Here is a 22,989-nt window from a genome sequence, read left to right as displayed (position 1 = left end):
GGACTATGGATTAAAGCATTTAACGTCAATGGCCATTCTAAGCTGAATGTGCCTGCTCTCGTCAGAACGCAGAAGTTACACAGCTTAAGGCCTCGCTAGTACCAGTGTGGGAGACTGTCTGGGAATCCGTGGTGCGGTTGACTTTTTATTATGTTGTTTAGATTTTGTTTCACAATAGATTAAATAGGACTATGGATTAAGGCTTTTAATGTCAATGGCCATTCTAAACCGAATGTGCCTGCTCTCGTCAGATCGCAGAAGTTACACAGCTTAAGGCCTCGCTAGTACCAGTGTGGGAGACTGTCTGGGAATCTGTGGTGCGGTTGACTTTTTATTATGTTGTTTAGATTTTGTTTCACAATAGATTAAATAGGACTATGGATTAAAGCATTTAACGTCAATGGCCATTCTAAGCTGAATGTGCCTGCTCTCGTCAGAACGCAGAAGTTACACAGCTTAAGGCCTCACTAGTACCAGTGTGGGAGACTGTCTGGGAATACGTGGTGCGGTTGACTTTTTACTATGTTGTTTAGATTTTGTTTCACAATAGATTAAATAGGACTATGGATTAAGGCTTTTAATGTCAATGGCCATTCTAAGCTGAATGTGCCTGCTCTCGTCAGATCGCAGAAGTTACACAGCTTAAGGCCTCGCTAGTACCAGTGTGGGAGACTGTCTGGGAATCCGTGGTGCGGTTGACTTTTTATTATGTCGTTTAGATTTTGTTTCACAATCGATTAAAAAGGACTATGGATTAAAGCATTTAATGTCAATGGCCATTCTAAGCTGAATGTGCCTGCTCTCGTCAGATCGCAGAAGTTACACAGCTTAAGGCCTCGCTAGTACCAGTGTGGGAGAGTGTCTGGGAATCCGTGGGGCGGTTGAATTTTTATTATGTCGTTTAGATTTTGTTTCACAATCGATTAAAAAGGACTATGGATTAAAGCATTTAATGTCAATCACCATTCTAAGCTGAATGTCCCTGCTCTCGTCAGATCGCAGAAGTTACACAGCTTAAGGACTCGCTAGTACCAGTGTGGGAGACTGTCTGGGAATCCGTGGTGCGGTTGACTTTTTATTATGTCGTTTAGATTTTGTTTCACAATCGATTAAAAAGGACTATGGATTAAAGCATTTAATGTCAATGGCCATTCTAAGCTGAATGTGCCTGCTCTCGTCAGATCGCAGAAGTTACACAGCTTAACGCCTCGCTAGTACCAGTGTGGGAGACTGTCTGGGAATCCGTGGTGCGGTTGACTTTTTATTATGTCGTTTAGATTTTGTTTCACAATCGATTAAAAAGGACTATGGATTAAAGCATTTAATGTCAATGGCCATTCTAAGCTGAATGTACCTGCTCTCGTCAGATCGCAGAAGTTACACAGCTTAAGGCCTCGCTAGTACCAGTGTGGGAGACTGTCTGGGAATCCGTGGTGCGGTAGACTTTTTATTATGTCGTTTAGATTTTGTTTCACAATCGATTAAAAAGGACTATGGATTAAAGCATTTAATGTCAATGGCAATTCTAAGCTGAATGTGCCTGCTCTCGTTAGATCGCAGAAGTTACACAGCTTAAGCCCTCGCTAGTACCAGTGTGGGAAACTGTCTGGGAATCCGTGGTGCGGTTGAATTTTTATTATGTCGTTTAGATTTTGTTTCACAATCGATTAAAAAGGACTATGTATTAAAGCATTTAATGTCAATGGCCATTCTAAGCTGAATGTCCCTGCTCTCGTCAGATCGCAGAAGTTACACAGCTTAACGCCTCGCTAGTACCAGTGTGGGAGACTGTCTGGGAATCTGTGGTGCGGTTGAATTTTTATTATGTCGTTTAGATTTTGTTTCACAATCGATTAAAAAGGACTATGGATTAAAGCATTTAATGGCAATGGCCATTCTAAGCTGAATGTCCCTGCTCTCGTTAGGTTGCAGAAGTTACACAGCTTAACGCCTCGCTAGTACCAGTGTGGGAGACTGTCTGGGAATCCGTGGTGCGGTTGACTTTTTATTATGTCGTTTACATTTTGTTTCACAATAGATTAAATAGGACTATGGAGTAAAGCATTTAAAGGCATGGTGTTGCCAGAAAAACATGTTTTTTTTTTAAAAATTAAACATTTAGTGTGTGGGTGATTAAACATGGTTCAAATTTTTTTTATTTTTTTCACGAGTCAGGAAATAGTCAGGAAATATTATAAATTAATTCTAATTTATAATACTACCCATTTTTGGTCACTAGATGGAGCTAGTTCCCAAAATTGCAGCATTGCAACATTGGGTTAAAAGCCCTCGCTCTAGTGAGCTCTCAGCATCCCCCCCTCCTTTATCCTGGCTAGTGCCGGGATAAACGAGGGGTTTGAAAGGTTTAACCTCCTACACTGTGTGTCGCCATTTTTTGAGGTAACCCACAGTGTAGTAGGTTTACATACAGTAGTAAACACACACAAACACTAACATACATTGAAATGTCTTAACTGCTCCTGCCGCCGCGGCTCCCTCCGGCCCGTCCGCTCCCTTTGCTGCCGCTGTTCCATGTGCACAAGTCCGGAAGCCGCGACCGGAAGTAGTAATATTACAGTCCGGCCGCGACTTCCGGTCCACAGGAAAATGGCGCCGGACGGCGCCAATTTCGAATAGGACTGTGTGGGAGCGGCGCATGCGCAGTTCCCACACAGACGCCGTACACGGACGTGAATGGGACGGGAGCCGTTCACAGTCCCTATGGGACTGTGGCTGCCGTACTCCATGTCTGTGTGTGTCGTTAATCGACACACACAGAAATGGAACAAAAAATGGCAGCCCCCATAGGGAAGAAAAAGTGTAAAAATAAGAAAAAGTAAAACACAAACACACAAATGAATAAAAACGTTTTTATTAAAGCACTAACATCTTTAACATATAAAAAAAATTATTTGCCATGACACTGTTCCTTTAACGTCAATGGCCATTCTAAGCTGAATGTGCCTGCTCTCGTCAGATCGCAGAAGTTACACAGCTTAAGGCCTCGCTAGTACCAGTGTGGGAGACTGTCTGGGAATCCGTGGTGCGGTTGAATTTTTATTATGTCGTTTAGATTTTGTTTCACAATCGATTAAAAAGGACTATGGATTAAAGCATTTGATGTCAATGGCCATTCTAAGCTGAATGTCCCTGCTCTCGTCAGATCGCAGAAGTTACACAGCTTAAGCCCTCGCTAGTACCAGTGTGGGAGACTGTCTGGGAATCTGTGGTGCGGTTGACTTTTTATTATGTTGTTTAGATTTTGTTTCACAATCGATTAAAAAGGACTATGGATTAAAGCATTTAATGTCTATGGCCATTCTAAGCTGAATGTGCCTGCTCTCGTCAGATCGCAGAAGTTACACAGCTTAAGGCCTCGCTAGTACCAGTGTGGGAGACTGTCTGGGAATCCGTGGTGCGGCTGACTTTTTATTATGTTGTTTAGATTTTGTTTCACAATAGATTAAATAGGACTATGGATTAAAGCATTTAACGTCAATGGCCATTCTAAGCTCAATGTGCCTGCTCTCGTCAGAACGCAGCAGTTACACAGCTTAAGGCCTCGCTAGTACCAGTGTGGGAGACTGTCTTGGAATCCGCGGTGCGGTTGAATTTTTATTATGTCGTTTAGATTTTGTTTCACAATCGATTAAAAAGGACTATGGATTAAAGCATTTAATGTCAATGGCAATTCTAAGCTGAATGTGCCTGCTCTCGTTAGATCGCAGAAGTTACACAGCTTAACGCCTCACTAGTACCAGTGTGGGAGACTGTCTGGGAATACGTGGTGTGGTTGACTTTTTATTTTGTCGTTAAGATTTAGTTTCACAATAGATTAAATAGGACTATGGATTAAAGCATTTAACGTCAATGGCCATTCTAAGCTGAATGTGCCTGCTCTCGTCAGATCGCAGAAGTTACACAGCTTAAGGCCTCGCTAGTACCAGTGTGGGAGACTGTCTGGGAATCCGTGGTGCGGTTGAATTTTTATTATGTCGTTTAGATTTTGTTTCACAATCGATTAAAAAGGACTATGGATTAAAGCATTTAATGTCAATGGCCATTCTAAGCTGAATGTCCCTGCTCTCGTCAGATCGCAGAAGTTACACAGCTTAAGGCCTCGCTAGTACCAGTGTGGGAGACTGTCTGGGAATCCGTGGTGCGGTTAACTTTTTATTATGTCGTTTAGATTTTGTTTCACAATCGATTAAAAAGGACTATGGATTAAAGCATTTATTGTCAATGGCCATTCTAAGCTGAATGTGCCTGCTCTCGTCAGATCGCAGAAGTTACACAGCTTAAGGCCTCGCTAGTACCAGTGTGGGAGACTGTCTGGGAATCCGTGGTGCGGTTGACTTTTTATTATGTCGTTTAGATTTTGTTTCACAATCAATTAAAAAGGACTATGGATTAAAGCATTTAATGTCAATGGCCATTCTAAGCTGAATGTGCCTGCTCTTGTCAGATCGCAGAAGTTACACAGTTTAAGGCCTTGCTAGTACCAGTGTGGGAGACTGTCTGGGAATCCGTGGTGCGGTTGACTTTTTATTATGTCGTTTAGATTTTGTTTCACAATAGATTAAATAGGACTATGGATTAAAGCATTTAACGTCAATGGCCATTCTAAGCTGAATGTGCCTGCTCTCGTCAGAACGCAGAAGTTACACAGCTTAAGGCCTTGCTAGTACCAGTGTGGGAGACTGTCTGGGAATCCGTGGTGCGGTTGACTTTTTATTATGTTGTTTAGATTTTGTTTCACAATAGATTAAATAGGACTATGGATTAAAGCATTCAACGTCAATGGCCATTCTAAGCTGAATGTGCCTGCTCTCGTCAGAACGCAGAAGTTACACAGCTTAAGGCCTCGCTAGTACCAGTGTGGGAGACTGTCTGGGAATCCGTGGTGCGGTTGACTTTTTATTATGTTGTTTAGATTTTGTTTCACAATAGATTAAATAGGACTATGGATTAAGGTTTTTAATGTCAATGGCCATTCTAAACTGAATGTGCCTGCTCTCGTCAGATCGTAGAAGTTACACAGCTTAAGGCCTCGCTAGTACCAGTGTGGGAGACTGTCTGGGAATCTGTGGTGCGGTTGACTTTTTATTATGTTGTTTAGATTTTGTTTCACAATAGATTAAATAGGACTATGGATTAAGGCTTTTAATGTCAATGGCCATTCTAAGCTGAATGTGCCTGCTCTCGTCAGATCGCAGACGTTACACAGCTTAACGCCTCGCTAGTACCAGTGTGGGAGACTGTCTGGGAATCCGTGGTGTGGTTGACTATTTATTATGTCGTTTAGATTTTGTTTCACAATAGATTAAATAGGACTATGGATTAAAGGATTTAACGTCAATGGCCATTCTAAGCTGAATGTGCCTGCATCTCGTCAGATCGCAGAAGTTACACAGCTTAAGTCCTCGCTAGTACCAGTGTGGGAGACTGTCTGGGAATCCGTGGTGCGGTTGACTTTTTATTATGTCGTTTAGATTTTGTTTCACAATCGATTAAAAAGTACTATGGATTAAAGCATTTAATGTCAATGGCCATTCTAAGCTGAATGTGCCTGCTCTCGTCAGATCGCAGAAGTTACACAGCTTAAGGCCTCGCTAGTACCAGTGTGGGAGACTGTCTGGGAATCCGTGGTGCGGTTGACTTTTTATTATGTCGTTTAGATTTTGTTTCACAATAGATTAAATAGGACTATGGATTAAAGCATTTAATGTCAATGGCCATTCTAAGCTGAATGTGCCTGCTCTGGTCAGAACGCAGAAGTTACACAGCTTAACACCTCGCTAGTACCAGTGTGGGAGACTGTCTGGGAATCCGTGGTGCGGTTGACTTTTTATTATGTCGTTTAGATTTTGTTTCACAATAGATTAAATAGGACTATGGATTAAAGCATTTAACGTCAATGGCCATTCTAAGCTGAGTGTGCCTGCTCTCGTCAGATCGCAGAAGTTACACAGCTTAAGGCCTCGCTAGTACCAGTGTGGGAGACTGTCTGGGAATCCGTGGTGCGGTTGAATTTTTATTATGTCGTTTAGATTTTGTTTCACAATCGATTAAAAGGGACTATGGATTAAAGCATTTAATGTCAATGGCCATTCTAAGCTGAATGTCCCTTCTCTCGTCAGATCGCAGAAGTTACACAGCTTAAGGCCTCGCTAGTACCAGTGTGGGAGACTGTCTGGGAATCCGTGGTGCGGTTGACTTTTTATTATGTCGTTTAGATTTTGTTTCACAATCGATTAAAAAGGACTATGGATTAAAGCATTTAATGTCAATGGCCATTCTAAGCTGAATGTGCCTGCTCTCGTCAGATCGCAGAAGTTACACAGCTTAAGGCCTCGCTAGTACCAGTGTGGGAGACTGTCTGGGAATCCGTGGTGCGGTTGACTTTTTATTATGTCGTTTAGATTTTGTTTCACAATCGATTAAAAAGGACTATGGATTAAAGCATCTAATGTCAATGCCCATTCTAAGCTGAATGTGCCTGCTCTCGTCAGATCGCAGAAGTTACACAGCTTAAGGCCTCGCTAGTACCAGTGTGGGAGACTGTCTGGGAAACCGTGGTGCGGTTGACTTTTTATTATGTCGTTTAGATTTTGTTTCACAATCGATTAAAAAGGACTATGGATTAAAGCATTTAACGTCAATGGCCATTCTAAGCTGAATGTGCCTGCTCTCGTCAGATCGCAGAAGTTACACAGCTTAAGGCCTCGCTAGTACCAGTGTGGGAGACTGTCTGGGAATCCGTGGTGCGGTTGAATTTTTATTATGTCGTTTAGATTTTGTTTCACAATCGATTAAAAAGGACTATGGATTAAAGCATTTAATGCCAATGGCCATTCTAAGCTGAATGTCCCTGCTCTCGTCAGATCGCAGAAGTTACACAGCTTAAGGCCTCGCTAGTACTAGTGTGGGAGACTGTCTGGGAATCCGTGGAGCGGTTGAATTTTTATTATGTCGTTTAGATTTTGTTTCACAATCGATTAAAAAGGACTATGGATTAAAGCATTTAATGTAAATGGCCATTCTAAGCTGAATGTGCCTGCTCTCGTTAGATCGCAGAAGTTACACTGCTTAACGCCTCGCTAGTACCAGTGTGGGAGACTGTCTGGGAATCCGTGGTGCGGTTGACTTTTTATTATGTCGTTTAGATTTTGTTTCACAATAGATTAAAAAGGACTATGGATTAAAGCATTGATTGTCAATGGCCATTCTAAGCTGAATGTCCCTGCTCTCGTCAGATTGCAGAAGTTACACAGCTTAAGGCCTCGCTAGTACCAGTGTGGGAGACTGTCTGGGAATCCGTGGTGCGGTTGACTTTTTATTATGTCGTTTAGATTTTGTTTCACAATCGATTAAAAAGGACTATGGATTAAAGCATTGATTGTCAATGGCCATTCTAAGCTGAATGTGCCTGCTCTCGTTAGATCGCAGAAGTTACACTGCTTAACGCCTCGCTAGTACCAGTGTGGGAGACTGTCTGGGAATCCGTGGTGCGGTTGACTTTTTATTATGTCGTTTAGATTTTGTTTCACAATCGATTAAAAAGGACTATGGATTAAAGCATTTAATGTCAATGGCCATTCTAAACTGAATGTGCCTGCTTTCGTCAGATCGCAGAAGTTACACAGCTTAAGGCCGCGCTAGTACCAGTGTGGGAGACTGTCTGGGAATCCGTGGTGTGGTTGACTTTTTATTATGTCGTTTAGATTTTGTTTCACAATAGATTAAATAGGACTATGGATTAAAGCATTTAACGTCAATGGCCATTCTAAGCTGAATGTGCTTGTTCTCGTCAGATCGCAGAAGTTACACAGCTTAAGGCCTTGCTAGTACCAGTGTGGGAGACTGTCTGGGAATCCATGGTGCGGTTGCCTTTTTATTATGTCGTTTAGATTTTGTTTCACAATAGATTAAATAGGACTATGGATTAAAGCATTTAACGTCAATGGCCATTCTAAGCTGAATGTGCCTGCTCTCGTCAGATCGCAGAAGTTACCCAGCTTAAGGCCTCGCTAGTACCAGTGTGGGAGACTGTCTGGGAATCCGTGGTGCGGTTGCCTTTTTATTATGTCGTTTAGATTTTGTTTCACAATCGATTAAAAAGGACTATGGATTAAAGCATTTAATGTCAATGGCCATTCTAAGCTGAATGTGCCTGCTCTCGTCAGATCGCAGAAGTTACACAGCTTAAGGCCTCGCTAGTACCAGTGTGGGAGACTGTCTGGGAATCCGTGGTGCGGTTGACTTTTTATTATGTCGTTTAGATTTTGTTTCACAATAGATTAAATAGGACTATGGATTAAAGCATTTAACGTCAATGGCCATTCTAAGCTGAATGTGCCTTCTCTCGTCAGAACGCAGAAGTTACATAGCTTAAGGCCTCGCTAGTACCAGTGTGGGAGACTGTCTGGGAATCCGTGGTGCGGTTGACTTTTTATTATGTTGTTTAGATTTTGTTTCACAATAGATTAAATAGGACTATGGATTAAGGCTTTTAATGTCAATGGCCATTCTCAGCTGAATGTGCCTGCTCTTGTCAGATCGCAGAAGTTACACAGCTTAAGGCCTCGCTAGTACCAGTGTGGGAGACTGTCTGGGAATCCGTGGTGCGGTTGACTTTTTATTATGTCGTTTAGATTTTGTTTAACAATCGATTAAAAAGGACTATGGATTAAAGCATTTAATGTCAATGGCCATTCTAAGCTGAATGTGCCTGCTTTCGTTAGATCGCAGGAATTACACAGCTTAACGCCTCGCTAGTACCAGTGTGGAAGACTGTCTGGGAATCTGTGGTGCGGTTGACTTTTTATTATGTCGTTTAGATTTTGTTTCACAATAGATTAAATAGGACTATGGATTAAAGCATTTAACGTCAATGGCCATTCTAAGCTGAATGTGCCTGCTCTCGTCAGATCGCAGAAGTTACACAGCTTAAGGCCTCGCTAGTACCAGTGTGGGAGACTGTCTGGGAATCCGTGGTGCGGTTGAATTTTTATTATGCCGTTTAGATTTTGTTTCACAATCGATTAAAAAGGACTATGGATTAAAGCATTTAATGTCAATGGCCATTCTAAGCTGAATGTCCCTGCTCTCGTCAGATCGCAGAAGTTACACAGCTTAAGGCCTTGCTAGTACCAGTGTGGGAGACTGTCTGGGAATCCGTGGTGTGGTTGACTTTTTATTATGTCGTTTAGATTTTGTTTCACAATCGATTAAAAAGGACTATGGATTAAAGCATTTAATGTCAATGGCCATTCTAAGCTGAATGTGCCTTCTCTCGTCAGATCGCAGAAGTTACACAGCTTAAGTCCTCGCTAGTACCAGTGTGGGAGACTGTCTGGGAATCCGTGGTGCGGTTGACTTTTTATTATGTCGTTTAGATTTTGTTTCACAATCGATTAAAAAGGACTATGGATTAAAGCATTTAATGTCAATGGCCATTCTAAGCTGAATGTGCCTGCTCTCGTCAGTTCGCAGAAGTTACACAGCTTAAGGCCTCGCTAGTACCAGTGTGGGAGACTGTCTGGGAATCCGTGGTGCAGTTGACTTTTTATTATGTCGTTTAGATTTTGTTTCACAATAGATTAAATAGGACTATGGATTAAAGCATTTAACGTCAATAGCCATTCTAAGCTGAATGTGCCTGCTCTCGAACGAACGCAGAAGTTACACAGCTTAAGGCCTCGCTAGTACCAGTTTGGGAGACTGTCTGGGAATCCGTGGTGCGGTTGAATTTTTATTACGTCGTTTAGATTTTGTTTCACAATCGATTAAAAAGGACTATGGATTAAAGCCTTTAATGTCAATGGCCATTCTAAGCTGAATGTCCTCTCGTCAGATCGCAGAAGTTACACAGCTTAAGGCCTCGCTAGTACCAGTGTGGGAGACTGTCTGGGAATCCGTGGTGCGGTTAACTTTTTATTATGTTGTTTAGATTTTGTTTCACAATAGATTAAATAGGACTATGGATTAAGGCTTTTAATGTCAATGGCCATTCTAAGCTGAATGTTCCTGCTCTCGTCAGATCGCAGAAGTTACACAGCTTAAGGCCTCGCTAGTACCAGTGTGGGAGACTGTCTGGGAATCCGTGGTGTGGTTGACTTTTTATTATGTCGTTTAGATTTTGTTTCACAATAGATTAAATAGGACTATGGATTAAAGCATTTAACGTCAATGGCCATTCTAAGCTGAATGTGCCTGCTCTCGTCAGATCGCAGAAGTTGCACAGCTTAAGGCCTCGCTAGTACCAGTGTGGGAGACTGGCTGGGAATCCGTGGAGCGGTTGAATTTTTATTATGTCGTTTCGATTTTGTTTCACAATCGATTAAAAAGGACTATGGATTAAAGCATTTAATGTCAATGGCCATTCTGAGCTGAATGTGCCTGCTCTCGTCAGATCGCAGAAGTTACACAGCTTAAGGCCTCGCTAGTACCAGTGTGGGAGACTGTCTGGGAATCCGTGGTGCGGCTGCCTTTTTATTATGTCATTTAGATTTTGTTTCACAATAGATTAAATAGGACTATGGATTAAGGTTTTTGATGTCAATGGCCATTCTAAGCTGAATGTACCTGCTCTCGTCAGATCGCAGAAGTTACACAGCTTAAGGCCTCGCTAGTACCAGTGTGGGAGACTGTCTGGGAATCCGTGGTGCGGTTGACTTTTTATTATGTCGTTTATATTTTGTTTCACAATCGATTAAAAAGGACTATGGATTAAAGCATTTAATGTCAATGGCAATTCTAAGCTGAATGTGCCTCCTCTCGTCAGATCGCAGAAGTTACACAGCTTAAGGCCTCGCTAGTACCAGTGTGGGAGACTGTCTGGGAATCCGTGGTGCGGTTGACTTTTTATTATGTCGTTTAGATTTTGTTTAACAATCGATTAAAAAGGACTATGGATTAAAGCATTTAATGTCAATGGCCATTCTAAGCTGAATGTGCCTGCTCTCGTTAGATCGCAGAAATTACACAGCTTAACGCCTCGCTAGTACCAGTGTGGAAGACTGTCTGGGAATCTGTGGTGCGGTTGACTTTTTATTATGTCGTTTAGATTTTGTTTCACAATAGATTAAATAGGACTATGGATTAAAGCATTTAACGTCAATGGCCATTCTAAGCTGAATGTACCTGCTCTCGTCAGATCGCAGAAGTTACACAGCTTAAGGCCTCGCTAGTACCAGTGTGGGAGACTGTCTGGGAATCCGTGGTGCGGTAGACTTTTTATTATGTCGTTTAGATTTTGTTTCACAATCGATTAAAAAGGACTATGGATTAAAGCATTTAATGTCAATGGCAATTCTAAGCTGAATGTGCCTGCTCTCGTTAGATCGCAGAAGTTACACAGCTTAAGCCCTCGCTAGTACCAGTGTGGGAAACTGTCTGGGAATCCGTGGTGCGGTTGAATTTTTATTATGTCGTTTAGATTTTGTTTCACAATCGATTAAAAAGGACTATGGATTAAAGCATTTAATGTCAATGGCCATTCTAAGCTGAATGTGCCTGCTCTCGTCAGACCGCAGAAGTTACACAGCTTAAGGCCTCGCTAGTACCAGTGTGGGAGACTGTCTGGGAATACGTGGTGCGGTTGACTTTTTATTATGTTGTTTAGATTTTGTTTCACAATCAATTAAATAGGACTATGGATTAAAGCATTTAACGTCAATGGCCATTCTAAGCTGAATGTGCTTGCTCTCGTCAGAACGCAGAAGTTACATAGCTTAAGGCCTCGCTAGTACCAGAGTGGGAGACTGTCTGGGAATCCGTGGTGCGGTTGACTTTTTATTATGTTGTTTAGATTTTGTTTCACAATAGATTAAATAGGACTATGGATTAAGGCTTTTAATGTCAATGGCCATTCTCAGCTGAATGTGCCTGCTCTCGTCAGATCGCAGAAGTTACACAGCTTAAGGCCTCGCTAGTACCAGTGTGGGAGACTGTCTGGGAATCCGTGGTGCGGTTGAATTTTTATTATGTCGTTTAGATTTTGTTTCACAATCGATTAAAAAGGACTATGGATTAAAGCATTTAACGTCAATGGTCATTCTAAGCTGAATGTCCCTGCTCTCGTCAGATCGCAGAAATTACACAGCTTAAGGCCTCGCTAGTACCAGTGTGGGAGACTGTCTGGGAATCAGTGGTGCGGTTGACTTTTTATTATGTTGTTTAGATTTTGTTTCACAATAGATTAAATAGGACTATGGATTAAGGTTTATGATGTCAATGGCCATTCTAAGCTGAATGTACCTGCTCTCGTCAGATCGCAGAAGTTACACAGCTTAAGGCCTCGCTAGTACCAGTGTGGGAGACTGTCTGGGAATCCGTGGTGCGGTTGACTTTTTATTATGTCGTTTAGATTTTGTTTCACAATAGATTAAATAGGACTATGGATTAAAGAATTTAACGTCAATGGCCATTCTAAGCTGAATGTGCCTGCTCTCGTCAGAACGCAGAAGTTACGTAGCTTAAGGCCTCGCTAGTACCAGTGTGGGAGACTGTCTGGGAATCCGTGGTGCGGTTGAATTTTTATTATGCCGTTTAGATTTTGTTTCACAATCGATTAAAAAGGACTATGGATTAAAGCATTTAATGTCAATGGCCATTCTAAGCTGAATGTCCCTGCTCTCGTCAGATCGCAGAAGTTACACAGCTTAAGGCCTCGCTAGTACCAGTGTGGGAGACTGTCTGGGAATCCGTGGTGTGGTTGACTTTTTATTATGTCGTTTAGATTTTGTTTCACAATCGATTAAAAAGGACTATGGATTAAAGCATTTAATGTCAAAGGCCATTCTAAGCTGAATGTTCCTGCTCTCGTCAGATCGCAGAAGTTACACAGCTTAAGGCCTCGCTAGTACCAGTGTGGGAGACTGTCTGGGAATCCGTGGTGCGGTTGACTTTTTATTATGTCGTTTAGATTTTGTTTCACAATCGATTAAAAAGGACTATGGATTAAAGCATTTAATGTCAATGGCCATTCTAAGCTGAATGTGCCTGCTCTCGTCAGATCGCAGAAGTTACACAGCTTAAGGCCTCGCTAGTACCAGTGTGGGAGACTGTCTGGGAATCCGTGGTGCGGTTGACTTTTTATTATGTCATTTAGATTTTGTTTCACAATAGATTAAATAGGACTATGGATTAAAGCATTTAACGTCAATGGCCATTCTAAGCTGAATGTGCCTGCTCTCGTCAGATCGCAGAAGTTGCACAGCTTAAGGCCTCGCTAGTACCAGTGTGGGAGACTGTCTGGGAATCCGTGGAGCGGTTGAATTTTTATTATGTCGTTTCGATTTTGTTTCACAATCGATTAAAAAGGACTATGGATTAAAGCATTTAATGTCAATGGCCATTCTAAGCTGAATGTCCCTGCTCTCGTCAGATCGCAGAAGTTACACAGCTTAAGGCCTCGCTATTACCAGTGTTGGAGACTGTCTGGTAATCCGTGGTGCGGTTGACTTTTTATTATGTCGTTTAGATTTTGTTTCACAATTGATTAAAAAGGACTATGGATTAAAGCATTTAATGTCAATGGCTATTCTAAGCTGAATGTGCCTGCTCTCTTCAGATCGCAGAAGTTACACAGCTTAAGGCCTCGCTAGTACCAGTGTGGGAGACTGTCTGGGAATGCGTGGTGCGGCTGACTTTTTATTATGTCATTTAGATTTTTTTTCACAATAGATTAAATAGGACTATGGATTAACGCATTTAACGTCAATGGCCATTCTAAGCTGAATGTGCCTGCTCTCGTCAGAACGCAGCAGTTACATAGTTTAAGGTTTCGCTAGTACCAGTGTGGGAGACTGGTTGGGAATCCGTGGTGCGGTTGAATTTTTATTATGTCGTTTAGATTTTGTTTCACAATCGATTAAAAAGGACTATGGATTAAAGCGTTTAATGTCAATGGCCATTCTAAGCTGAATGTCCCTGCTCTCGTCAGCTCGCAGAAGTTACACAGCTTAAGGCCTCGCTAGTACCAGTGTGGGAGACTGTCTGGGAATCCGTGGTGCGGTTGACTTTTTATTATGTTGTTTAGATTTTGTTTCACAATAGATTAAATAGGACTATGGATTAAGGTTTTTGATGTCAATGGCCATTCTCAGCTGAATGTGCCTGCTCTCGTCAGATCGCAGAAGTTACACAGCTTAAGGTCTCGCTAGTACCAGTGTGGGAGACTGTCTGGGAATCCGTGGTGCGGTTGACTTCTTATTATGTCGTTTAGATTTTGTTTAACAATCGATTAAAAAGGACTATGGATTAAAGCATTTAATGTCAATGGCCATTCGAAGCTGAATGTGCCTGCTCTCGTTAGATCGCAGAAGTTACACAGCTTAACGCCTCGCTAGTACCAGTGTGGGAGACTGTCTGGGAATCCGTGGTGCGGTTGACTTTTTATTATGTCGTTTAGATTTTGTTTCACAATCGATTAAAAAGGACTATGGATTAAAGCATTTAATGTCAATGTCCATTCTAAACTGAATGTGCCTGCTTTCGTCAGATCGCAGAAGTTACACAGCTTAAGGCCTCGCTAGTACCAGTGTGGGAGACTGTCTGGGAATCCGTGGTGCGGTTGACTTTTTATTATGTCGTTTAGATTTTGTTTCACAATAGATTAAATAGGACTATGGATTAAAGCATTTAACGTCAATGGCCATTCTAAGCTGAATGTGCCTGTTCTCGTCAGATCGCAGAAGTTACACAGCTTAAGGCCTTGCTAGTACCCGTGTGGGAGACTGGCTGGGAATCCATGGTGCGGTTGCCTTTTTATTATGTCGTTTAGATTTTGTTTCACAATAGATTAAATAGGACTATGGATTAAAGCATTTAACGTCAATGGCCATTCTAAGCTGAATGTGCCTGCTCTCGCCAGATAGCAGAAGTTACCCAGCTTAAGGCCTCGATAGTACCAGTGTGGGAGACTGTCTGGGAATCCGTGGTGCGGTTGAATTTTTATTATGTCGTTTAGATTTTGTTTCACAATCGATTAAAAAGGACTATGGATTAAAGCATTTAATGTCAATGGCCATTCTAAGCTGAATGTCCCTGCTCTCGTCAGATCGCAGAAGTTACACAGCTTAAGGCCTCGCTAGTACCAGTGTGGGAGACTGTCTGGGAATCCGTGGTGCGGATGACTTTTTATTATGTCGTTTAGATTTTGTTTCACAATCGATTAAAAAGTACTATGGATTAAAGCATTTAATGTCAATGGCCATTCTAAGCTGAATGTGCCTGCTCTCGTCAGATCGCAGAAGTTACACAGCTTAAGGCCTCGCTTGTACCAGTGTGGGAGACTGTCTGGGAATCCGTGGTGCGGTTGCCTGTTTATTATGTCGTTTAGATTTTGTTTCACAATCGATTAAAAAGGACTATGGATTAAAGCATTTAATGTCAATGGCCATTCTAAGCTGAATGTGCCTGCTCTCGTCAGATCGCAGAAGTTACACAGCTTAAGGCCTCGCTAGTAACAGTGTGGGAGACTGTCTGGGAATCCGTGGTGCGGTTGACTTTTTATTATGTCGTTTAGATTTTGTTTCACAATAGATTAAATAGGACTATGGATTAAAGCATTTAACGTCAATGGCCATTCTAAGCTGAATGTGCCTGCTCTCGTCAGAACGCAGAAGTTACATAGCTTAAGGCCTCGCTAGTACCAGTGTGGGAGACTGTCTGGGAATCCGTGGTGCGGTTGACTTTTTATTATGTTGTTTAGATTTTGTTTCACAATAGATTAAATAGGACTATGGATTAAGGCTTTTAATGTCAATGGCCATTCTCAGCTGAATGTACCTGCTCTCGTCAGATCGCAGAAATTACACAGCTTAACGCCTCGCTAGTACCAGTGTGGAAGACTGTCTGGGAATCTGTGGTGCGGTTGACTTTTTATTATGTCGTTTAGATTTTGTTTCACAATAGATTAAATAGGACTATGGATTAAAGCATTTAACGTCAATGGCCATTCTAAGCTGAATGTGCCTGCTCTCGTCAGATTTCAGAAGTTACACAGCTTAAGGCCTCGCTAGTACCAGTGTGGGAGACTGTCTGGGAATCCGTGGTGCGGTTGAATTTTTATTATGCCGTTTAGATTTTGTTTCACAATCGATTAAAAAGGACTATGGATTAAAGCATTTAATGTCAATGGCCATTCTAAGCTGAATGTGCCTGCTCTCGTCAGATCGCAGAAGTTACACAGCTTAAGGCCTCGCTAGTACCAGTGTGGGAGATTGTCTGGAAATCCGTGGTGCGGTTGACTTTTTATTATGTCGTTTAGATTTTGTTTCACAATCGATTAAAAAGGACTATGGATTAAAGCATTTAATGTCAATGGCCATTCTAAGCTGAATGTGCCTGCTCTCGTTAGATCGCAGAAGTTACACAGCTTAAGGCCTCGCTAGTACCAGTGTGGGAGACTGTCTGGGAATCCGTGGTGCAGTTGCCTTTTTATTATGTCGTTTAGATTTTGTTTCACAATAGATTAAATAGGACTATGGATTAAAGCATTTAACGTCAATAGCCATTCTAAGCTGAATGTGCCTGCTCTCGAACGAACGCAGAGGTTACACAGCTTAAGGCCTCGCTAGTACCAGTGTGGGAGACTGTCTGGGAATCCGTGGTGCGGTTGACTTTTTATTATGTTGTTTAGATTTTGTTTCACAATAGATTAAATAGGACTATGGATTAAGGCTTTTAATGTCAATGGCCATTCTCAGCTGAATGTGCCTGCTCTCGTCAGATTGCAGCAGTTACACAGCTTAAGGCCTCGCTAGTACCAGTGTGGGAGACTGTCTGGGAATCCGTGGTGCGGTTGACTTTTTATTATGTCGTTTAGATTTTGTTTAACAATCGATTAAAAAGGACTATGGATTAAAGCATTTAATGTCAATGGCCATTCTAAGCTGAATGTGCCTGCTCTCGTTAGATCGCAGAAATTACACAGCTTAACGCCTCGCTAGTACCAGTGTGGAAGACTGTCTGGGAATCTGTGGTGCGGTTGACTTTTTATTATGTCGTTTAGATTTTGTTTCACAATAGATTAAATAGGACTATGGATTAAAGCATTTAACGTCAATGGCCATTCTAAGCTGAATGTGCCTGCTCTCGTCAGATCGCAGAAGTTACACAGCTTAAGGCCTCGCTAGTACCAGTGTGGGAGACTGTCTGGGAATCCGTGGTGCGGTTGAATTTTTATTATGCCGTTTAGATTTTGTTTCACAATCAATTAAAAAGGACTATGGATTAAAGCATTTAATGTCAATGGCCATTCTAAGCTGAATGTCCCTGCTCTCGTCAGATCGCAGAAGTTACACAGCTTAAGGCCTCGCTAGTACCCGTGTGGGAGACTGTCTGGGAATCCGTGGTGTGGTTGACTTTTTATTATGTCGTTTAGATTTTGTTTCACAATCGATTAAAAAGGACTATGGATTAAAGCATTTAATGTCAATGGCCATTCTAAGCTGAATGTGCCTGCTCTCGTCAGATCGCAGAAGTTACACAGCTTAAGGCCTCGCTAGTACCAGTGTGGGAGATTGTCTGGGAATCCGTGGTGCGGTTGACTTTTTATTATGTCGTTTAGATTTTGTTTCACAATCGATTAAAAAGGACTATGGATTAAAGCATTTAATGTCAATGGCCATTCTAAGCTGAATGTGCCTGCTCTCGTCAGATCGCAGAAGTTACACAGCTTAAGGCCTCGCTAGTACCAGTGTGGGAGACTGTCTGGGAATCCGTTGTGCAGTTGACTTTTTATTATGTCGTTTAGATTTTGTTTCACAATAGATTAAATAGGACTATGGATTAAAGCATTTAACGTCAATAGCCATTCTAAGCTGAATGTGCCTGCTCTCGAACGAACGCAGAGGTTACACAGCTTAAGGCCTCGCTAGTACCAGTTTGGGAGACTGTCTGGGAATCCGTGGTGCGGTTGAATTTTTATTATGTCGTTTAGATTTTGTTTCACAATCGATTAAAAAGGACTATGGATTAAAGCCTTTAATGTCAATGGCCATTCTAAGCTGAATGTGCCTGCTCTCGTCAGATCGCAGAAGTTACACAGCTTAAGGCCTCGCTAGTACCAGTGTGGGAGACTGTCTGGGAATCCGTGGTGCGGTTGACTTTTTATTATGTCGTTTAGATTTTGTTTCACAATAGATTAAATAGGACTATGGATTAAAGCATTTAACGTCAATGGCCATTCTAAGCTGAATGTGCCTGCTCTCGTCAGATCGCAGAAGTTGCACAGCTTAAGGCCTCGCTAGTACCAGTGTGGGAGACTGTCTGGGAATCCGTGGAGCGGTTGAATTTTTATTATGTCGTTTCGATTTTGTTTCACAATCGATTAAAAAGGACTATGGATTAAAGCATTTAATGTCAATGGCCATTCTAAGCTGAATGTCCCTGCTCTCGTCAGATCGCAGAAGTTACACAGCTTAAGGCCTCGCTAGTACCAGTGTGGGAGACTGTCTGGGAATCCGTGGTGCGGTTGCCTTTTTATTATGTCGTTTAGATTTTGTTTCACAATCGATTAAAAAGGACTATGGATTACAGCATTTAATGTCAATGGCCATTGTAAGCTGAATGTGCTTGCTCTCGTCCGATCGCAGAAGTTACACAGCTTAAGGCCTCGCTAGTACCAGTGTGGGAGACTGTCTGGGAATCCGTGGTGCGGTTGACTTTTTATTATGTTGTTTAGATTTTGTTTCACAATAGATTAAATAGGACTATGGATTAAGGCTTTTAATGTCAATGGCCATTCTAAGCTGAATGTGCCTGCTCTCGTCAGATCGCAGAAGTTACACAGCTTAAGGCCTCGCTAGTACCAGTGTGGGAGACTGTTTGGGAATCCGTGGTGCGGTTGACTTTTTATTATGTCGTTTAGATTTTGTTTCACAATCGATTAAAAAGGACTATGGATTAAAGCATTTAATGTCAATGGCCATTCGAAGCTGAATGTTCCTGCTCTCGATAGATCGCAGAAGTTACACAGCTTAACGCCTCGCTAGTACCAGTGTGGGAGACTGTCTGGGAATCCGGGGTGCGGTTGACTTTTTATTGTGTCGTTTAGATTTTGTTTCACAATAGATTAAATAGGACTATGGATTAAAGCATTTAACGTCAATGGCCATTCTAAGCTGAATGTGCCTCCTCTCGTCAGATCGCAGAAGTTACACAGCTTAAGGCCTCGCTAGTACCAGTGTGGGAGACTGTCTGGAAATCCGTGGTGCGGTTGAATTTTTATTATGTCGTTTAGATTTTGTTTCACAATCGATTAAAAAGGACTATGGATTAAAACATTTAATGTCAATGGCCATTCTAAGCTGAATGTCCCTGCTCTCGTCAGATCGCAGAAGTTACACAGCTTAAGGTCTCGCTAGTACCAGTGTGGGAGACTGTCTGGGAATCCGTGGTGCGGTTGACTTTTTATTATGTCGTTTAGATTTTGTTTCACAATCGATTAAAAAGGACTATGGATTATAGCATTTAATGTCAATGGCCATTCTAAGCTGAATGTGCCTGCTCTCGTCAGATCGCAGAAGTTACACAGCTTAAGGCCTCGCTAGTACCAGTGTGGGAGACTGTCTGGGAATCCGTGGTGCGGTTGACTTTTTATTATGTCGTTTAGATTTTGTTTCACAATCGATTAAAAAGGACTATGGATTAAAGCATTTAATGTCAATGGCCATTCTAAGCTGAATGTGCCTGCTCTCGTCAGATCGCAGAAGTTACACAACTTAAGGCCTCGCTAGTACCAGTGTGGGAGACTGTCTGGGAATCCGTGGTGCAGTTGACTTTTTATTATGTCGTTTAGATTTTGTTTCACAATAGATTAAATAGGACTATGGATTAAAGCATTTAACGTCAATAGCCATTCTAAGCTGAATGTGCCTGCTCTCGTCAGATCGCAGAAGTTACACAGCTTAAGGCCTCGCTAGTACCAGTGTGGGAGACTGTCTGGGAATCCGTGGTGCGGTTGACTTTTTATTATGTTGTTTAGATTTTGTTTCACAATAGATTAAATAGGACTATGGATTAAGGCTTTTAATGTCATTGGCCATTCTAAGCTGAATGTGCCTGCTCTCGTCAGATCGCAGAAGTTACACAGCTTAAGGCCTCGGTAGTACCACTGTGGGAGACTGTCTGGGAATCCGTGGTGCGGGTGACTTTTTATTATGTCGTTTAGATTTTTGTTTCACAATCGATTAAAAAGGACTATGGATTAAAGCATTTAATGTCAATGGCCATTCTAAGCTGAATGTCCCTGCTCTCGTCAGATCGCAGAAGTTACATAGCTTAAGGTCTCGCTAGTACCAGTGTGGGAGACTGTCTGGGAATCCGTGGTGCGGTTGACTTTTTATTATGTAGTTTAGATTTTGTTTCACAATCGATTAAAAAGGACTATGGATTAAAGCATTTACTGTCAATGGCCATTCTAAGCTGAATGTGCCTGCCCTCGTCAGATCGCAGAAGTTACACAGCTTAAGGCCTCGCTAGTACCAGTGTGGGAGACTGTCTGGGAATCCGTGGTGCGGTTGACTTTTTATTATGTCGTTTAGATTTTGTTTCACAATTAATTAAAAAGGACTATGGATTAAAGCCTTTAATGTCAATGGCCATTCTAAGCTGAATGTCCCTGCTCTCGTCAGATCGCAGAAGTTACACAGCTTAAGGCCTCGCTAGTACCAGTGTGGGAGACTGTCTGGGAATCCGTGGTGCGGTTGACTTTTTATTATGTTGTTTAGATTTTGTTTCACAATAGATTAAATAGGACTATGGATTAAGGCTTTTAATGTCAATGGCCATTCTAAGCTGAATGTGCCTGCTCTCGTCAGATCGCAGAAGTTACACAGCTTAAGGCCTCGCTAGTACCAGTGTGGGAGACTGTCTGGGAATCCGTGGTGCGGGTGACTTTTTATTATGTCGTTTAGATTTTTGTTTCACAATAGATTAAATAGGACTATGGATTAAAGCATTCAATGTCAATGGCCATTCTAAGCTGAATGTGCCTGCTCTCGTCAGATCGCAGAAGTTGCACAGCTTAAGGCCTCACTAGTACCAGTGTGGGAGACTGTCTGGGAATCCGTGGTGCGGTTGACTTTTTATTATGTCGTTTAGATTTTGTTTCACAATAGATTAAATAGGACTATGGATTAAAACATTTAACGTCAATGGCCATTCTAAACTGAATGTGCCTGCTCTCGTCAGAACGCAGAAGTTACATAGCTTAAGGCCTCGCTAGTACCAGTGTGGGAGACTGTCTGGGAATCCGTGGTGCGGTTGAATTTTTATTATGTCGTTTAGATTTTGTTTCACAATCGATTAAAAAGGACTATGGATTAAAGCATTTAATGTCAATGGCCATTCTAAGCTGAATGTCCCTGCTCTCGTCAGATCGCAGAAGTTACACAGCTTAAGGTCTCGCTAGTACCAGTGTGGGAGACTGTCTGGGAATCCGTGGTGCGGTTGACATTTTATTATGTCGATTAGATTTTGTTTCGCAATCGATTAAAAAGGACTATGGATTAAAGCATTTAATGTCAATGGCCATTCTAAGCTGAATGTGCCTGCTCTCGTCAGATCGCAGAAGTTACACAGCTTAAGGCCTCGCTAGTACCAGTGTGGGAGACTGTCTGGGAATCCGTTGTGCGGTTGACTTTTTATTATGTCATTTAGATTTTGTTTCACAATCGATTAAAAAGGACTATGGATTAAAGCATTTAAGGTCAATGGCCATTCTAAGCTGAATGTGCCTGCTCTCATCAGATCGCAGAACTTACACAGCTTAAGGCCTCGCTAGTACCAGTGTGGGAGACTGTCTGGGAATCCGTGGTGCGGTTGACTTTTTATTATGTCGTTTAGATTTTGTTTCATAATAGATTAAATAGGACTATGGATTAAAGCATTTAACGTCAACAGCCATTCTAAGCTGAATGTGCCTGCTCTCGTCAGAACGCAGAAGTTACACAGCTTAAGGCCTCGCTAGTACCAGTGTGGGAGACTGTCTGGGAATGCGTGGTGCGGTTGAATTTTTATTATGTCGTTTAGATTTTGTTTCACAATCGATTAAAAAGGACTATGGATTAAAACCTTTAATGTCAATGGCCATTCTAGGCTGAATGTCCCTGCTCTCGTCAGATCGCAGAAGTTACACAGCTTAAGGCCTCGCTAGTACCAGTGTGGGAGACTGTCTGGGAATCCGTGGTGCGGTTGACTTTTTATTATGTTGTTTAGATTTTGTTTCACAATAGATTAAATAGGACTATGGATTAAGGCTTTTAATGTCAATGGCCATTCTAAGCTGAATGTGCCTGCTCTCGTCAGATCGCAGAAGTTACACAGCTTAAGGCCTCGCTAGTACCAGTGTGGGAGACTGTCTGGGAATCCGTGGTGCGGTTGACTTTTTATTATGTCGTTTAGATTTTGTTTCACAATCGATTAAAAAGGACTATGGATTAAAGCATTTAATGTCAATGGCCTTTCGAAGCTGAATGTGCCTGCTCTCGTTAGATCGCAGAAGTTACACAGCTTAACGCCTCGCTAGTACCAGTGTGGGAGACTGTCTGGGAATCCGTGGTGCGGTTGAATTTTTATTATGTCGTTTAGATTTTGTTTCACAATCGATTAAAAAGGACTATGGATTAAAGCATTTAATGTCAATGGCCATTCTAAGCTGAATGTCCCTGCTCTCGTCAGATCGCAGAAGTTACATAGCTTAAGGTCTCGCTAGTACCAGTGTGGGAGACTGTCTGGGAATCCGTGGTGCGGTTGAATTTTTATTATGTAGTTTAGATTTTGTTTCACAATCGATTAAAAAGGACTATGGATTAAAGCATTTACTGTCAATGGCCATTCTAAGCTGAATGTGCCTGCCCTCGTCAGATCGCAGAAGTTACACAGCTTAAGGCCTCGCTAGTACCAGTGTGGGAGACTGTCTGGGAATCCGTGGTGCGGTTGACTTTTTATTATGTTGTTTAGATTTTGTTTCACAAT

General features: G+C 41.9%; 95 pseudogenes; all 95 read left to right on the top strand.

Annotated features, from left to right (window-relative positions):
• The first annotated feature begins 24 nt into the window (after window positions 1-24).
• On the top strand, window positions 25-143 carry LOC142710975 (5S ribosomal RNA; annotated as a pseudogene).
• Window positions 144-210: 67 nt separating this feature from the next.
• On the top strand, window positions 211-329 carry LOC142711382 (5S ribosomal RNA; annotated as a pseudogene).
• A 67-nt stretch (window positions 330-396) lies between these two features.
• LOC142710987 (5S ribosomal RNA) lies at window positions 397-515 on the top strand (annotated as a pseudogene).
• A 67-nt stretch (window positions 516-582) lies between these two features.
• Window positions 583-701, top strand: LOC142711220 (5S ribosomal RNA; annotated as a pseudogene).
• A 253-nt stretch (window positions 702-954) lies between these two features.
• Window positions 955-1,073, top strand: LOC142711377 (5S ribosomal RNA; annotated as a pseudogene).
• Window positions 1,074-1,140: 67 nt separating this feature from the next.
• On the top strand, window positions 1,141-1,259 carry LOC142711290 (5S ribosomal RNA; annotated as a pseudogene).
• Window positions 1,260-1,326: 67 nt separating this feature from the next.
• LOC142711048 (5S ribosomal RNA) lies at window positions 1,327-1,445 on the top strand (annotated as a pseudogene).
• Window positions 1,446-2,936: 1,491 nt separating this feature from the next.
• Window positions 2,937-3,055, top strand: LOC142711108 (5S ribosomal RNA; annotated as a pseudogene).
• Window positions 3,056-3,122: 67 nt separating this feature from the next.
• LOC142711344 (5S ribosomal RNA) lies at window positions 3,123-3,241 on the top strand (annotated as a pseudogene).
• A 67-nt stretch (window positions 3,242-3,308) lies between these two features.
• LOC142711279 (5S ribosomal RNA) lies at window positions 3,309-3,427 on the top strand (annotated as a pseudogene).
• Window positions 3,428-3,866: 439 nt separating this feature from the next.
• On the top strand, window positions 3,867-3,985 carry LOC142711107 (5S ribosomal RNA; annotated as a pseudogene).
• Window positions 3,986-4,052: 67 nt separating this feature from the next.
• Window positions 4,053-4,171, top strand: LOC142711179 (5S ribosomal RNA; annotated as a pseudogene).
• Window positions 4,172-4,238: 67 nt separating this feature from the next.
• Window positions 4,239-4,357, top strand: LOC142711208 (5S ribosomal RNA; annotated as a pseudogene).
• Window positions 4,358-4,424: 67 nt separating this feature from the next.
• Window positions 4,425-4,543, top strand: LOC142711360 (5S ribosomal RNA; annotated as a pseudogene).
• Window positions 4,544-4,610: 67 nt separating this feature from the next.
• LOC142710946 (5S ribosomal RNA) lies at window positions 4,611-4,729 on the top strand (annotated as a pseudogene).
• Window positions 4,730-4,796: 67 nt separating this feature from the next.
• On the top strand, window positions 4,797-4,915 carry LOC142710961 (5S ribosomal RNA; annotated as a pseudogene).
• A 67-nt stretch (window positions 4,916-4,982) lies between these two features.
• Window positions 4,983-5,101, top strand: LOC142711385 (5S ribosomal RNA; annotated as a pseudogene).
• Window positions 5,102-5,168: 67 nt separating this feature from the next.
• On the top strand, window positions 5,169-5,287 carry LOC142710915 (5S ribosomal RNA; annotated as a pseudogene).
• Window positions 5,288-5,354: 67 nt separating this feature from the next.
• On the top strand, window positions 5,355-5,474 carry LOC142711455 (5S ribosomal RNA; annotated as a pseudogene).
• A 67-nt stretch (window positions 5,475-5,541) lies between these two features.
• On the top strand, window positions 5,542-5,660 carry LOC142711196 (5S ribosomal RNA; annotated as a pseudogene).
• Window positions 5,661-5,913: 253 nt separating this feature from the next.
• Window positions 5,914-6,032, top strand: LOC142711260 (5S ribosomal RNA; annotated as a pseudogene).
• A 67-nt stretch (window positions 6,033-6,099) lies between these two features.
• Window positions 6,100-6,218, top strand: LOC142711356 (5S ribosomal RNA; annotated as a pseudogene).
• Window positions 6,219-6,285: 67 nt separating this feature from the next.
• LOC142711183 (5S ribosomal RNA) lies at window positions 6,286-6,404 on the top strand (annotated as a pseudogene).
• Window positions 6,405-6,471: 67 nt separating this feature from the next.
• Window positions 6,472-6,590, top strand: LOC142711245 (5S ribosomal RNA; annotated as a pseudogene).
• A 67-nt stretch (window positions 6,591-6,657) lies between these two features.
• On the top strand, window positions 6,658-6,776 carry LOC142711105 (5S ribosomal RNA; annotated as a pseudogene).
• A 67-nt stretch (window positions 6,777-6,843) lies between these two features.
• Window positions 6,844-6,962, top strand: LOC142711435 (5S ribosomal RNA; annotated as a pseudogene).
• A 253-nt stretch (window positions 6,963-7,215) lies between these two features.
• Window positions 7,216-7,334, top strand: LOC142711190 (5S ribosomal RNA; annotated as a pseudogene).
• Window positions 7,335-7,401: 67 nt separating this feature from the next.
• LOC142711447 (5S ribosomal RNA) lies at window positions 7,402-7,520 on the top strand (annotated as a pseudogene).
• A 67-nt stretch (window positions 7,521-7,587) lies between these two features.
• Window positions 7,588-7,706, top strand: LOC142711378 (5S ribosomal RNA; annotated as a pseudogene).
• A 67-nt stretch (window positions 7,707-7,773) lies between these two features.
• On the top strand, window positions 7,774-7,892 carry LOC142711305 (5S ribosomal RNA; annotated as a pseudogene).
• Window positions 7,893-7,959: 67 nt separating this feature from the next.
• On the top strand, window positions 7,960-8,078 carry LOC142711157 (5S ribosomal RNA; annotated as a pseudogene).
• A 67-nt stretch (window positions 8,079-8,145) lies between these two features.
• LOC142711171 (5S ribosomal RNA) lies at window positions 8,146-8,264 on the top strand (annotated as a pseudogene).
• A 67-nt stretch (window positions 8,265-8,331) lies between these two features.
• Window positions 8,332-8,450, top strand: LOC142711369 (5S ribosomal RNA; annotated as a pseudogene).
• A 67-nt stretch (window positions 8,451-8,517) lies between these two features.
• On the top strand, window positions 8,518-8,636 carry LOC142711259 (5S ribosomal RNA; annotated as a pseudogene).
• A 253-nt stretch (window positions 8,637-8,889) lies between these two features.
• LOC142711104 (5S ribosomal RNA) lies at window positions 8,890-9,008 on the top strand (annotated as a pseudogene).
• A 67-nt stretch (window positions 9,009-9,075) lies between these two features.
• Window positions 9,076-9,194, top strand: LOC142711243 (5S ribosomal RNA; annotated as a pseudogene).
• Window positions 9,195-9,261: 67 nt separating this feature from the next.
• LOC142711451 (5S ribosomal RNA) lies at window positions 9,262-9,380 on the top strand (annotated as a pseudogene).
• Window positions 9,381-9,447: 67 nt separating this feature from the next.
• On the top strand, window positions 9,448-9,566 carry LOC142711145 (5S ribosomal RNA; annotated as a pseudogene).
• A 67-nt stretch (window positions 9,567-9,633) lies between these two features.
• Window positions 9,634-9,752, top strand: LOC142711409 (5S ribosomal RNA; annotated as a pseudogene).
• Window positions 9,753-10,001: 249 nt separating this feature from the next.
• LOC142711021 (5S ribosomal RNA) lies at window positions 10,002-10,120 on the top strand (annotated as a pseudogene).
• Window positions 10,121-10,373: 253 nt separating this feature from the next.
• Window positions 10,374-10,492, top strand: LOC142711302 (5S ribosomal RNA; annotated as a pseudogene).
• A 67-nt stretch (window positions 10,493-10,559) lies between these two features.
• Window positions 10,560-10,678, top strand: LOC142710937 (5S ribosomal RNA; annotated as a pseudogene).
• A 67-nt stretch (window positions 10,679-10,745) lies between these two features.
• Window positions 10,746-10,864, top strand: LOC142711424 (5S ribosomal RNA; annotated as a pseudogene).
• A 253-nt stretch (window positions 10,865-11,117) lies between these two features.
• On the top strand, window positions 11,118-11,236 carry LOC142711035 (5S ribosomal RNA; annotated as a pseudogene).
• Window positions 11,237-11,489: 253 nt separating this feature from the next.
• On the top strand, window positions 11,490-11,608 carry LOC142710939 (5S ribosomal RNA; annotated as a pseudogene).
• A 67-nt stretch (window positions 11,609-11,675) lies between these two features.
• Window positions 11,676-11,794, top strand: LOC142711049 (5S ribosomal RNA; annotated as a pseudogene).
• A 67-nt stretch (window positions 11,795-11,861) lies between these two features.
• On the top strand, window positions 11,862-11,980 carry LOC142711242 (5S ribosomal RNA; annotated as a pseudogene).
• Window positions 11,981-12,047: 67 nt separating this feature from the next.
• On the top strand, window positions 12,048-12,166 carry LOC142711180 (5S ribosomal RNA; annotated as a pseudogene).
• Window positions 12,167-12,233: 67 nt separating this feature from the next.
• Window positions 12,234-12,352, top strand: LOC142710925 (5S ribosomal RNA; annotated as a pseudogene).
• A 67-nt stretch (window positions 12,353-12,419) lies between these two features.
• Window positions 12,420-12,538, top strand: LOC142711098 (5S ribosomal RNA; annotated as a pseudogene).
• Window positions 12,539-12,605: 67 nt separating this feature from the next.
• Window positions 12,606-12,724, top strand: LOC142711093 (5S ribosomal RNA; annotated as a pseudogene).
• Window positions 12,725-12,791: 67 nt separating this feature from the next.
• On the top strand, window positions 12,792-12,910 carry LOC142711154 (5S ribosomal RNA; annotated as a pseudogene).
• A 67-nt stretch (window positions 12,911-12,977) lies between these two features.
• LOC142711158 (5S ribosomal RNA) lies at window positions 12,978-13,096 on the top strand (annotated as a pseudogene).
• A 439-nt stretch (window positions 13,097-13,535) lies between these two features.
• LOC142711371 (5S ribosomal RNA) lies at window positions 13,536-13,654 on the top strand (annotated as a pseudogene).
• A 253-nt stretch (window positions 13,655-13,907) lies between these two features.
• Window positions 13,908-14,026, top strand: LOC142711215 (5S ribosomal RNA; annotated as a pseudogene).
• Window positions 14,027-14,093: 67 nt separating this feature from the next.
• Window positions 14,094-14,212, top strand: LOC142711224 (5S ribosomal RNA; annotated as a pseudogene).
• Window positions 14,213-14,465: 253 nt separating this feature from the next.
• LOC142711454 (5S ribosomal RNA) lies at window positions 14,466-14,584 on the top strand (annotated as a pseudogene).
• A 67-nt stretch (window positions 14,585-14,651) lies between these two features.
• Window positions 14,652-14,770, top strand: LOC142711348 (5S ribosomal RNA; annotated as a pseudogene).
• Window positions 14,771-15,023: 253 nt separating this feature from the next.
• On the top strand, window positions 15,024-15,142 carry LOC142711255 (5S ribosomal RNA; annotated as a pseudogene).
• A 67-nt stretch (window positions 15,143-15,209) lies between these two features.
• Window positions 15,210-15,328, top strand: LOC142711212 (5S ribosomal RNA; annotated as a pseudogene).
• A 67-nt stretch (window positions 15,329-15,395) lies between these two features.
• On the top strand, window positions 15,396-15,514 carry LOC142711213 (5S ribosomal RNA; annotated as a pseudogene).
• Window positions 15,515-15,581: 67 nt separating this feature from the next.
• On the top strand, window positions 15,582-15,700 carry LOC142710995 (5S ribosomal RNA; annotated as a pseudogene).
• Window positions 15,701-15,767: 67 nt separating this feature from the next.
• LOC142711456 (5S ribosomal RNA) lies at window positions 15,768-15,886 on the top strand (annotated as a pseudogene).
• Window positions 15,887-15,953: 67 nt separating this feature from the next.
• On the top strand, window positions 15,954-16,072 carry LOC142711463 (5S ribosomal RNA; annotated as a pseudogene).
• Window positions 16,073-16,139: 67 nt separating this feature from the next.
• On the top strand, window positions 16,140-16,258 carry LOC142711318 (5S ribosomal RNA; annotated as a pseudogene).
• A 67-nt stretch (window positions 16,259-16,325) lies between these two features.
• LOC142711135 (5S ribosomal RNA) lies at window positions 16,326-16,444 on the top strand (annotated as a pseudogene).
• A 67-nt stretch (window positions 16,445-16,511) lies between these two features.
• On the top strand, window positions 16,512-16,630 carry LOC142711376 (5S ribosomal RNA; annotated as a pseudogene).
• A 67-nt stretch (window positions 16,631-16,697) lies between these two features.
• On the top strand, window positions 16,698-16,816 carry LOC142711316 (5S ribosomal RNA; annotated as a pseudogene).
• Window positions 16,817-17,069: 253 nt separating this feature from the next.
• Window positions 17,070-17,188, top strand: LOC142711103 (5S ribosomal RNA; annotated as a pseudogene).
• A 67-nt stretch (window positions 17,189-17,255) lies between these two features.
• Window positions 17,256-17,374, top strand: LOC142711216 (5S ribosomal RNA; annotated as a pseudogene).
• Window positions 17,375-17,441: 67 nt separating this feature from the next.
• LOC142711070 (5S ribosomal RNA) lies at window positions 17,442-17,560 on the top strand (annotated as a pseudogene).
• A 67-nt stretch (window positions 17,561-17,627) lies between these two features.
• LOC142711225 (5S ribosomal RNA) lies at window positions 17,628-17,746 on the top strand (annotated as a pseudogene).
• A 253-nt stretch (window positions 17,747-17,999) lies between these two features.
• LOC142711146 (5S ribosomal RNA) lies at window positions 18,000-18,118 on the top strand (annotated as a pseudogene).
• A 253-nt stretch (window positions 18,119-18,371) lies between these two features.
• LOC142711136 (5S ribosomal RNA) lies at window positions 18,372-18,490 on the top strand (annotated as a pseudogene).
• Window positions 18,491-18,557: 67 nt separating this feature from the next.
• On the top strand, window positions 18,558-18,676 carry LOC142711315 (5S ribosomal RNA; annotated as a pseudogene).
• A 67-nt stretch (window positions 18,677-18,743) lies between these two features.
• LOC142710948 (5S ribosomal RNA) lies at window positions 18,744-18,862 on the top strand (annotated as a pseudogene).
• Window positions 18,863-19,301: 439 nt separating this feature from the next.
• Window positions 19,302-19,420, top strand: LOC142711172 (5S ribosomal RNA; annotated as a pseudogene).
• Window positions 19,421-19,487: 67 nt separating this feature from the next.
• Window positions 19,488-19,606, top strand: LOC142711060 (5S ribosomal RNA; annotated as a pseudogene).
• A 67-nt stretch (window positions 19,607-19,673) lies between these two features.
• LOC142711144 (5S ribosomal RNA) lies at window positions 19,674-19,792 on the top strand (annotated as a pseudogene).
• A 67-nt stretch (window positions 19,793-19,859) lies between these two features.
• LOC142710938 (5S ribosomal RNA) lies at window positions 19,860-19,978 on the top strand (annotated as a pseudogene).
• A 67-nt stretch (window positions 19,979-20,045) lies between these two features.
• LOC142711047 (5S ribosomal RNA) lies at window positions 20,046-20,164 on the top strand (annotated as a pseudogene).
• Window positions 20,165-20,232: 68 nt separating this feature from the next.
• On the top strand, window positions 20,233-20,351 carry LOC142711325 (5S ribosomal RNA; annotated as a pseudogene).
• Window positions 20,352-20,418: 67 nt separating this feature from the next.
• LOC142711147 (5S ribosomal RNA) lies at window positions 20,419-20,537 on the top strand (annotated as a pseudogene).
• A 67-nt stretch (window positions 20,538-20,604) lies between these two features.
• Window positions 20,605-20,723, top strand: LOC142710960 (5S ribosomal RNA; annotated as a pseudogene).
• Window positions 20,724-20,790: 67 nt separating this feature from the next.
• LOC142711205 (5S ribosomal RNA) lies at window positions 20,791-20,909 on the top strand (annotated as a pseudogene).
• A 68-nt stretch (window positions 20,910-20,977) lies between these two features.
• LOC142711262 (5S ribosomal RNA) lies at window positions 20,978-21,096 on the top strand (annotated as a pseudogene).
• Window positions 21,097-21,163: 67 nt separating this feature from the next.
• LOC142711384 (5S ribosomal RNA) lies at window positions 21,164-21,282 on the top strand (annotated as a pseudogene).
• A 67-nt stretch (window positions 21,283-21,349) lies between these two features.
• Window positions 21,350-21,468, top strand: LOC142711230 (5S ribosomal RNA; annotated as a pseudogene).
• Window positions 21,469-21,535: 67 nt separating this feature from the next.
• Window positions 21,536-21,654, top strand: LOC142711204 (5S ribosomal RNA; annotated as a pseudogene).
• A 67-nt stretch (window positions 21,655-21,721) lies between these two features.
• Window positions 21,722-21,840, top strand: LOC142711016 (5S ribosomal RNA; annotated as a pseudogene).
• Window positions 21,841-21,907: 67 nt separating this feature from the next.
• LOC142711015 (5S ribosomal RNA) lies at window positions 21,908-22,026 on the top strand (annotated as a pseudogene).
• Window positions 22,027-22,093: 67 nt separating this feature from the next.
• Window positions 22,094-22,212, top strand: LOC142711057 (5S ribosomal RNA; annotated as a pseudogene).
• A 67-nt stretch (window positions 22,213-22,279) lies between these two features.
• LOC142711134 (5S ribosomal RNA) lies at window positions 22,280-22,398 on the top strand (annotated as a pseudogene).
• Window positions 22,399-22,651: 253 nt separating this feature from the next.
• On the top strand, window positions 22,652-22,770 carry LOC142711462 (5S ribosomal RNA; annotated as a pseudogene).
• A 67-nt stretch (window positions 22,771-22,837) lies between these two features.
• Window positions 22,838-22,956, top strand: LOC142711148 (5S ribosomal RNA; annotated as a pseudogene).
• Window positions 22,957-22,989: the final 33 nt, after the last annotated feature.

This window comes from Rhinoderma darwinii, unplaced genomic scaffold, assembly GCF_050947455.1.
Source record: "Rhinoderma darwinii isolate aRhiDar2 unplaced genomic scaffold, aRhiDar2.hap1 Scaffold_4280, whole genome shotgun sequence".
NCBI lineage: Eukaryota > Metazoa > Chordata > Amphibia > Anura > Rhinodermatidae > Rhinoderma > Rhinoderma darwinii.
This window is presented reverse-complemented; position numbering and strand designations above follow the sequence as displayed.